The 10,091-nt window shown below is 40.3% G+C and overlaps 1 long non-coding RNA gene across 10 annotated transcripts; it reads right to left on the reverse strand.

Annotated features, from left to right (window-relative positions):
* Positions 1 to 286: 286 nt before the first annotated feature.
* Positions 287 to 5,951, reverse strand: LOC125514253 (uncharacterized). Of its 10 annotated transcripts, XR_015608604.1 has the most exons (5): positions 5,746 to 5,944; positions 4,688 to 5,535; positions 4,423 to 4,530; positions 3,873 to 3,949; positions 287 to 3,413 (listed from the first exon to the last, which is right to left on the reverse strand). It is a non-coding gene; the product is annotated as an uncharacterized LOC125514253 (long non-coding RNA). The 10 variants fall into 10 exon arrangements; XR_007286325.2 differs by having other exon boundaries at positions 287 to 2,603; positions 2,983 to 3,030; positions 3,117 to 5,535; positions 5,746 to 5,949; XR_007286320.2 differs by having other exon boundaries at positions 287 to 3,949; positions 5,746 to 5,943.
* Between the last annotated feature and the right edge of the window lie 4,140 nt (positions 5,952 to 10,091).

Genomic DNA, 10,091 nt, shown 5'->3' on the forward strand with positions numbered 1-10,091 from the left:
GCTACAACTAACGTATAGCAGTAGCGCCTGTTGTCCCACGCTACTGCTATACATGAATAGCTGTAGCGCTCTTTGGGAAAGGGCGCTACTGATATTATCTGCAGCGCTGTTTGCTGGGACGCGCTACTGGTAAGGAGGCGCTACTGCTAAATTTCCTCCCTCGCTACTACTAGTTTATTTATTAGTTTTTTTCCTGCATATTTGTTTTGTATTTGTTTTGTATTTGAATAGGCTTTATACAATAATCTTTAGCATATCATACACATACAAATGTAATCATAGCATATACATACAATTAGTCTCATCAAATCATGTCATCATCATAATCATCATCCAACACAAAGTGGTCTCTCGTCATCATCTCGAAAATAGCGATACAAGTCTCGATTACTTGCAAATACATCGTCATCCATCTAAACAATGATATACACGAGAAGAGCTATCACTTTGAGAACATGAGTTCGTATCCCTCTCTCGCATTAGCGTGAACCTAAACTAACTACTGCCTGTCGCTCGGAAACCGGAAACCGGTACACCTGGGCAGCCTGACACTCCGGCCACTTGTCGTATATATACTCCTGGGGTAGCACTTCTTCGCCATCTATGATCTATGCACCTGCATCATCACATGAGTCGATGATATGCAACATATATAGTTGAGCCCGGTAAGGCTAAAAAATTCGTCTGCCGCCCGGTAGGCGTCGTCGCAATCACCAGAACCCTTTCCTTCATCGTTGCTAGCCATGTTTCCTATGATTAAATCTAGTCAATTAATTCTAGACCTAATAAAATGAATAATGACATAAAAAGGCCTATTGTTTTGCAGGAATGTTGACTCCTTCCTGGTGCGGCAAATCACGGGCACTCGATATGTCCTAGTTTGTAGCACAAGTCATGCCGAAATTCATGGAAAATTTTGGCATGACCTTTGCTAAAAAGTGGACAAATCGAGAATCCAAAATTTGCCGGAAAAGAAATGAATCAACATTCTGGCAAAACATAGGCCACTAAGCATCATTCCCTGGAAACAGTGTCCAAATATACACGAGCAACCACATGTCCAAATTTCGCAAGCTAATTCAAAAACAAAGTGTAGAAGAAAATTCATTTAACTACTAATAGAACAAAATTCAGTTAAGTTTAGTGCTCTATAATGATGAAAGGAAAAAATTCAGTTAACTACTAATTTCATTCATTTAGGTTATTCATTTAACATCACCTAATTAACCTACTGTACCACTAGTACTAGCAGCACTACTAACCTAATTAACCTAGCAAAACTCTAGTGCCGTAACTGAAAAACATCTAATTAACATCTACTAGTACCACTATTGCCCTAACCTAATTAACATCTACTAGTATCACTATATACTATACAAGCAACATCTACACTAATTAAACCCTACTGCCCTAACTAACTTTTGCTCTACTAATTTTTTTCTCTAAAATGCAGAGAGAGATGAGTGGGGGACTTACAGAGAGGGGAGAGAGGGCGGGCTCGGGCACGGGCAACGTCGGTCCTGGGCGGGCTCGGACGGCGGTGAGGTGGAGGGCGCCAACGGTGACGTCGAGGGCGGCCTCGGGCGGCGGCGGTGAGGCTGAGGGCGGCCTCGGGCGGCGACGGTGAGGATGACGGCAGCCTCGGGAGGAGACGGTGAGGTTGTGGGCGTCCACGCCGGCAGGAGATGCCGACGAAGTGGGCGACGGCGAATTGGGGAGACGGCGGCGAGGGCGAGGGATTTGGGGAAGAAGTGGCCGGGGGCGGGGGGGGGACCGCTGTTTAAGTGAAACGTAACGGTAGCGAGTTTCCGAAAACGCGCTATAGCTATGTTAGCTATAGCGTGTTTACTGAAACCCGCTACTGCTATTCCTTTCTCCTTTTTCCTTTTTTCTTTTATTTTTCTTTACATTTTATTTTTTTCTTTCTCTTTTTTCTATTTCTTTCATTTTCATTTACTTTTCTACTTAGTTTTCACTTTATTTTATTTCTGTTAGCAGCAGCACCTTACACGTAAGCGCGCTACAGCTACGGAGCGTAGCAGTAGCGCTGGGTCAGTATACGCGCTACTGCTAGTTGGGCTAGCCATGTGCGCCCAGTTCAAACATAGCAGCAGCGCTTTTCGCCAGTACGCGCTACTGCAAAAGTCGTAGCAGTAGCGCGGTTTATTTACGCGCGCTGCTACTAATTAGCAGTAGCGTTTGATTTTGTACAGCGCTACTGGTAACGTTCTGTGTATAAGGTTTTCCCTAGTAGTGCAAGTTAACACCTAAATTTCTTACTAACGCCATTAGTTCATGTATAAATTTATTACTCTATTCCTCTCACACACAACTCCATTTAAAGTAAAATCAGGCAACCAAGTATGCAGATGGCTAATGCCTTCATAGATGTGCCAGATGCGGCACCAAAATCTCGTCTTGCCATTTAAGATATTGAGAACATAAGCATTATCAGATTACAAAACAATGCGAGAAACAAGGACGAACTCACAAGCCGGAGACTGATTATGCACCCTTGGACATCGGGTTCCACCACGTCGTGGCATCTCTAGATGTTCAGATGTTCAGATGTTCAGAGTGGCATCTCTTTGTGATTGTGATCACTGAAAACAATACAGTTTTGGTCATTATTTTGCCAAAAAGAAGCAGCAACATTTAACTTTGCCCAGTTTTCCTCTAGTATAGTGGCAATGTGCATCACATGTACTTGCAATTTGTTTTTTACAGTTGTCAGGAGATTAGGTTAGCGCTTCCAAAATAAAATAAAATAAAATAGTAGATTCGACTTCATCAGAAAGTAAGTACCAATGCGTCCCAATAAGATTGACCAAGTGCCTTGGAGCTTAATTATCTAGAATGGGCAGTCAAGGTAATGGCCCTGAGGGTATGGTGCGAACATATTGGCCTATATATTAACGAAGTAAAAGAATAATGTTCATATGAAGTAAGTATGTTAATAAACTTATGATATATATGAATTACCTTTACAGATAGCATCAAAACCACAACTCTCTGTTTTGAAACCATCTTCTGTGCCAAACAAAACACCAAAATAACTAAGAAAAATAAAGATAGCTTAGAAACAGAAAATGGGTTAATCAATACTCTCATATTACTTGAGATATAGTAGCATTTTTCAATATTGGAAATTAGAAACCATCGACGGTTTAGTATGATTGACACATTTACTGGGGATGTGACCAATGTGTCATCTGTTCTCTGATGTCCTGCAAGATTATTAAAAACTGAGAATTGTTTGCATAGAGATCACTGAATTTCTGGTTAAAAATAATGGCTGAAAGTTTACTTTAAAATGCAATTCTCGAATGCAGCTAAAACTCGTTTCCGTTTTTCTGAGAACATGGAGGAGAACTCCTTGTATAAATATATAAAGAAGAGAATAGTACATCAACCTAATAAATGGAAACAAAAGAAGCAATGTAAACTGTTGTGAAACAAAGGAAGATACAGCCTGAAATCGAGTTATGACTTATAAGTAGTAGAACAAGATTTTGTATACATAAGTAAGCATGCACGTGCAATGCACGTCTCGTGAAGAAGACATGATTTTGTATATATATGTCACATCCCAATTTAAATGTAGAAAGAACTATGCATATTATAAATATCAATTCTAAAACACGGAACTAATGAGAGCTCCAATTTTACCCAGCATCCTAAAATATCACCAAATGTTATAAGAGGGTTTGGACACAGAAAAATCAATGCAACTCTATTTCTCCACACAATTACTCCGACCATCACTTCTATATTCATGCAGCGCCTAAATATGTTGTCAAAGACATCAATGTGAGAAATGGAAGCCAGATCAACATAACAAACGTACTCATTTTGCATTGCCAAATAATTACCTGAACTTCGTCCTACACTCCATCCATGCCGTAACTCGTTGCTTGAGCGTAGGGCAGTCCTCACATATGAACTGAAACTGTGGAACATAAGTAATAATCAATGAATCCATTGTGGACAAAAAATGGGACTCTAGTCCCAGACCAGACCGCAGTAGTTTCAGCTTGGGATGTTGTTACTAATTGAAGTGGATTAATCTATGGTTAATAGAATTAAAATGGAGTGTTTTTTTCCATAAATGCAATAAATATTTGAACAAATAATCGATGATGGAGATTCGGGATAAAAAAGAATATGACTAAATCAGTGCAGAACCAAGGACATAAATTATTGATCTATGAAAGTATCATCAATTAATGATTGTGCTCATTTTGGTTCACTGGAACATGGTAGAAGCTGCAACACATGACTGGAGATAATCCCAGTGTTTATACTTGCCTAGTAACATGGCTAATTTTTGTTCAGTGGGTCATGGTAGAAGCTACAACACATGACTGGAGATAATCCTAGTGTTATATTTGTCTAGTAACATGGCATCTCGGTAGACAATACTTGGTAGGCACCAGATTGTTCTGGTCGGAGACGCCTCAAGAATTGCTTCAGAACCAAAGGATGGTGACACTAATCAATCCATTGTCGATCCTGCTCACCAGCTGTCACCTGATACAGCAGCTTCAAGTTCAGTTACAAATTAGTAAAATTTAAACTGACAAACAAAAAGTAGCTCCACCTCCTGCTTAAAACTCTTACCATTTCTATTACAAATAGTGAAAGTACCTAACCTACAAATAGTAATTGGCATGCATTACCAATCAACCTGGAAATGGTAAATAGCAAAGATGCTTGGATCGTTGTCGGCGTGGTTAACTCTGGCTCCTCCGAATCGTCTCGTCCTCTGCTCTGCGTCTTCAACTTTGGCTATGGCGTCCTCTCCTCTGCGTCTCGAACTCGAACTCCGGCTATGATGTCCTCTCCTTTGCAGCGTCCAGCGTCACAATTGCAGAGCCCGGCTGCTTCAGGATCAACATCACACGATTCAATGGCTCCGTCGACATCGACCCCGACATTTATGTTTGCTCCACCTAGAACTGGAGGCACGAAGCAGCCGGCCACGGTGCACTTCGGTGAGGACGTGGGCTGGACGGGGTTCTTGATGGACTCGAGGGAGCCGAGCCTGTAGTAGGAGTGCAGCACGTGGAATCGCAGCACCGGAAGGGAGGCCGGGGAAGGCGTCGTCGATGGGGACGAAGATGGTGATGCCGGTGCCGCGCTCGTCGGCCTGGAAGTCATCCGCGATGCTGGAGGTCTCGAGCGCCATGTTGAACCCCGCGCGTCGGTGAGGACGTGGATGATGTTGTTCGCGGGGGACCGACGGCCGAACGTAGTGACCTCGAAGCCGCATGGGACGATGAGACGAGCGGACCAGGACCGCGGAGCTGCTGCCATCGCCCGCCGCCACGAGGTTCGATCCTTGTGAGGGGAGCGCGCCGGGTGGTCTGGAACCGATCGGGTATTCGATCATTGTGCTGATTTCCTTCCTCGTTGAGGACGTGGGCCATGGACGACGTTGAGGGTGTCCCCGAGAACCCGCCTGTTTCCTCTCACACCGGGGCGGCCGGCGCCTGCGGCCTTCAGCCTTCAGCTCCCCTGCCGTTCATGCGGCACCTGGACATCACCCAAGAGAAACATGAGTAAAGATCAAGGAGCCGCTTGATTGACGCACGGACCGGCAGGAAACTCGCTCGCATCAGACTCATGATTGGAAACATAGTTAAAAATCTGATCTTAGCCAATTAGACTCATATGAACAATAGATCGAGAGAGAAACCCAACGGCGCGGTGAAAAAGATAGATTCGACGGGCTGTGTGGCTCACCTTTGGCCTTCGGTTGCGGAGCGGCCATGGATGCTTGTTGTTTCGGCTCCGAAACGGAACATAGCGGAGCGGTGACCTTCGATTCCTCCGATCCAGGCGGCATCGCGTGGGCGTTGGAGAGCGAGAGGAGCGGAGGAGCGGTTGGTGATGGCTCCGTACGCCGGCATGCGTGCCTCCTCTGGGATGGTAGTGGTAGGGAGTTTTCATATGGGAGAAATTGACATGCAGGGATTAGCGTGATTGATGGGATTAGCGTGAGCTGGCGCGTGGAATTTTTCTCCGCCGGTGGAGCACGTTCAGTCATTCTAAATTGATAGGTACACATTTGAATCGGAATTAAATTAATCATAACCATTAGATTTTATTCAGTGGGTTTAATCTAACGGTGCTAATCAATCTGGGTACATCTGTTGTGTGGCTTTAAGAAAGAATTAGTTCGATTGTTTAATAGTAGTATAGATATGCAAAAGAAGAAAGATGTGGATAATGATATTGTTAAATTGAATCTATTTCCGTTTTCTCTTAGAGATCGTGCTAAAACTTGGTTTTCTTCTTTGCCTAAAAATAGTATTTATTCTTGGAACAAGTGCAAAGATGCTTTTATCTCTAAGTATTTTCTTCCCGTTAAAATCATCTCCCTTAGAAACGATATCATGAACTTTAAGCAACTAGACCATGAGCATGTTGCACAAGCTTGGGAGAGGATGAAATTAATGATACGTAATTGCCCTACTCATGGTTTGAATCTATGGATGATCATACAATTTTTTTATGCTGGATTGAATTTTGCTTCTAGAAATCTTTTAGATTCAGCCACGGGAGGCACTTTTATGGAAATCACTTTAGGGGAAGCTACCAAACTCCTAGATAATGTTATGGTTAATTATTCTCAATGGCACACCGAAAGATCTACTAGTAAAAAGGTTCATACTATAGAAGAAATTAATGTTTTGAGTGGAAAGATGGATGAACTTATGAAATTGTTTGCTAATAAGAGTGTTTCTTCTAATCCTAATGATATACCTTTGTCTACTTTGATTGAGAATAATAATGAATCTATGGATGTGAATTTTGTTGGTAGGAACAATTTTGGTAACAACGCGTATAGAGGAAACTTTAATCCTAGGCCATTTCATAGTAATTCCTCTAATAATTATGGATTATGGTAATTCCTACACCAATTCTTATGGAAATTATAATAAGATACCCTCTGATTTTGAATCTAGTATTAAAGAATTTATTAGTTCACAAAAGAGTTTCAATGCTTTGATCGAAGAAAAATTGTCTAAGATTGATGAGTTGGCTAGGAACGTGGATAGAATTTCTCTTAATGTTGATTCTTTGAAACTTAGATTTATTACACCTAAGCATGATATCAATGAGTCTCTCAAAGCCATGAGAATTTCCATTGATGAGTGCAAAGAAAGAACCGCTAGGATGCGTGCTAAAAAAATTCTTTATAAAAGCGTGTTCTTCTCGTTTTGATGATAATAAGGATGAAGATCTAAAAGTGATTGATGTGTCTCCTATTAAATCTTTGTTTTGCAATATGAATCTTGATAAGGATGGGACCGGAGATGAGTCAACTTTAGTTATAAGGCGTCCCAATGATTTGGAGTTTTTAGATCTTGATGCAAAAATTGGTAAAAGTGTGATTGGAGAGGTCAAAACTTTACGTAGCAATGAACCCACGATTTTGGATTTCAAGGAATTTAATTATGATAATTGCTCTTTGATAGATTGTATTTCCTTGTTGCAATCCGTGCTAAATTCTCCACATGCTTATAGTCAAAATAAAGCTTTTACCAAACATATCGTTGACGCTTTAATGCAATCTTATGAAGAAAAGCTTGAATTAGAAGTTTCTATCCCTAGAAAACTTCTTGATGAGTGGGAACCTACTATTAAAATTAAAATTAAAGATAATGAATGCTATGCTTTATGTGATTTGGGTGCTAGCGTTTCCACGATTCCAAAAACTTTGTGTGATGTGTTAAGTTTCCGTGAATTTGATGATTGTTCTTTAAATTTGCACCTCGAGGATTCCACTATTAAGAAACCTGTGGGAAGGATTAATTATGTTCTTATTGTTTCAAATAGGAATTATGTGCCCGTAGATTTTATTGTTCTTGACATTGATTGCAATCCTACATGTCCCATTATTTTTGGTAGACCTTTTCTTAGAACGATTGGTGCAATTATTGATATGGAAGAAGGGAATATTAGATTCCAAATTCCGTTAAGGAAAGGAATGAAACACTTTCCTAGAAAGAAAATTAAATTACCTTATGAATCTATTATGAGAGCCACTTATGGATTGCATACCAAAAATGATAATACCTAGATCTATTCTTGCTTTTATGCCTAGCTAGGGGCGTTAAACGATAGCGCTTGTTGGGAGGCAACCCAATTTTATTTTTGTTTATTGCTTTTTGGTTATGTTTAGTAATAAATAATTCATATAGACGCTGTTTAGATGTGGTTTTATACTTTTAATTTGTGTTTGTGCCAAGTAGAACCTTTGGGAAGACTTGGGGGAAGTTTTTGCGATTTTGCTGTAAAAAACAGAAACTTTAGCGCTCACGAGATTTGCTGCCATTTTTTACTGGAGAGTGCGATTAGGTTGATTATTTTTGAAGATGATTAATATACAAATTCCTCACGTACACCAATTTATTTCAGAATTTTTGGTGTTACAGATGTATTCGAAACCTACAGATTACTACAGACTGTTCTGTCTTTGACAGATTCTGTTTTTCGTGTGTTGTTTGCTTATTTTGATGAATCTATGGCTAGTATCGGAGGGTATGAACCATAGAGAAGTTGGAATAAAGTAGGTTTAACACCAATATAGATAAATAATGAGTTCATTACAGTACCTTAAGTGGTGGTTTGTTTTTTTTGTACAAATGGAGCTCATGAGATTTTCTGTTGGGTTTTGTGTTGTGAAGTCTTCAAGTTTTTGGTGAAGATTTGATGGATTATGGAATAAGGAGTGGCAAGATCCTAAGCTTGGGGATGCCCAAGTCACCCCAAGGTAAAATTCAAGTACAACCAAAATCCTAATCTTGGGCATGCCCCGGAAGGCATCCCCTCTTTCGTCTTCGTCCATCGGTAACTTTACTTGAGGCTATATTTTTATTCACCACATGATATGTGTTTTGCTTGGAGCGTCTTGTATGATTTGAGTCTTTGCCTTTTAGTTTACCACAATCATACTTTCTGTACACACCTTTTTGAAGAGACACACATGAATCGGAATTTATCAGAATACTCTATGTGCTTCACTTATATTTTTTGAACTAGATAATTTTGCTCTAGTGCTTCACTTATATCTTTTAGAGCACGGTGGTGGTTTTATTTCATAGAATTATTTATCTCTCATGCTTCACTTATATTATTTTGAGAGTCCTTTAGAACAACATGGTAGTTTGCTTTGGCAATAAAATTGGTCCTAATATGATAGGCATCCAAGATCGGTATAATAAAACTTTCATAAAATGTGCATTGAATACTATGAGAAGTTTGATACTTGATAATTATTTTGAGATATGAAGATGGTGATATTAGAGTTGTGCTAGTTGAGTAGTTGTGAATTTGAGAAATACTTGTGTCGAAGATTGCAAGTCCCGTAGCATGCACGTATGGTAACCGTTGTGTAATAAATTTGAAACACGAGGTGTTCTTTGATTGTCTTCCTTATGAGTGGCGGTTGGGGACAAGCGATGGTCTTTTCCTACTAATCTATCCCCCTAGGAGCATGCGTGTAATGCTTGGTTTTTGATGACTTATAGATTTTTGCAATAAGTATGTGAGTTCTTTATGACTAATGTTGAGTCCATGGATTATACGCACTCTCACCTTTCCATCATTGCTAGCCTCTTCGGTACCGTGCATTGCCCTTTCTTACCTTGAGAGTTGGTGCAAACTTCGCCGGTGTATCCAAACCCCGTGATATGATACGCTCTGTCACACATAAACCTCCTTATATATTCCTCAAAACAGCCACCATACCTACATATTATGGCATTTCCATAGCCATTCCGAGATATATTGCCATGCAACTTTCCACTGTTTCATTTATGACACGCTTCATCATTGTCATATTGCCTTGCATAATCATGTAGTTGACATCGTATTTGTGGCAAAGACACCATGCATAATTTATCATACATGTCACTCTTGATTCATTGCCCTTCCCGGTATACCGCCGGAGGCATTCATATAGAGTCATATTTTGTTCTAGTATCGAGTTGTAATCATTGAGTTGTAAATAAATAGAAGTGTGATGATCATCATTAATAGAGCATTGTCCCAAATTAAAAAAAGAGAAAAAGAAAGGCCAA

The sequence above is a fragment of the Triticum urartu genome, chromosome 6A (genome assembly GCF_056163025.1).
Source record: "Triticum urartu cultivar PI428250 chromosome 6A, HENAU_Tu73, whole genome shotgun sequence".
NCBI lineage: Eukaryota > Viridiplantae > Streptophyta > Magnoliopsida > Poales > Poaceae > Triticum > Triticum urartu.